This window comes from Physeter macrocephalus, chromosome 20 (assembly GCF_002837175.3).
Source record: "Physeter macrocephalus isolate SW-GA chromosome 20, ASM283717v5, whole genome shotgun sequence".
In the NCBI taxonomy this organism is placed as follows: domain Eukaryota; kingdom Metazoa; phylum Chordata; class Mammalia; order Artiodactyla; family Physeteridae; genus Physeter; species Physeter macrocephalus.
Window position 1 is genome coordinate 8852293 of NC_041233.1, and position 637 is coordinate 8852929.

Below are 637 nucleotides of genomic sequence, written 5' to 3' on the forward strand. Positions count from 1 at the left end.
GGATTTTTTCTGACTCTAACCATATTTTTTAAATGTGAATACTGTTTATTGATGGTATGATTTTATATAATAAAAAATAATTACGCAATATTTACTTGAGGCTTGTAACCCAAAGTCTCATTCCCAAGGAAATCAGAAGCAAAATAAATTAGAGCAATAAAACACATGTCCTCACTATAAATCTAGGCATCATTCTGCAACACTGAACAGAAGATAAAAAAACTTGTTTTAAAATTAGATTTTAGTGTTGTATGAAAGGAGAGAAGGTTAGCACTCCCCTTGACAAGGATGGAAAGACTCTTGGGCCTGACAATATGCATATGGTTAAGGCATTGCCACCTACTTCGTGGCATCGAGCACTGTTTTTATTGCAATTGACATATACACACTACTATACATAAAATAGATAATTAATATGGACCTACTGCATAGCACAGGGAACTCGACTCAATACTCTGTAATGACCTATATGGGAAAAGAATCTAAAAAAGAGTGGATATATGTATATGTATAACTGATTCACTTTGCTGTGCAGCAGAAACTAACACAACATTGTAAATCAACTATACTCCAATAAAAAAAAAATCCCAAACCATCCACGACAGTTAAATAAATGAAAAATGAATCTTTAAAACAG

At 32.5% G+C, this 637-nt stretch overlaps 1 non-coding gene across 1 annotated transcript; it reads left to right on the forward strand.

Annotated features, from left to right (window-relative positions):
* Positions 1–244: 244 nt before the first annotated feature.
* On the forward strand, positions 245–369 carry LOC112062136 (U6atac minor spliceosomal RNA). The gene has a single exon (XR_002890574.1). It is a non-coding gene; the product is annotated as a U6atac minor spliceosomal RNA (small nuclear RNA).
* The last annotated feature ends 268 nt before the right edge of the window (positions 370–637 follow it).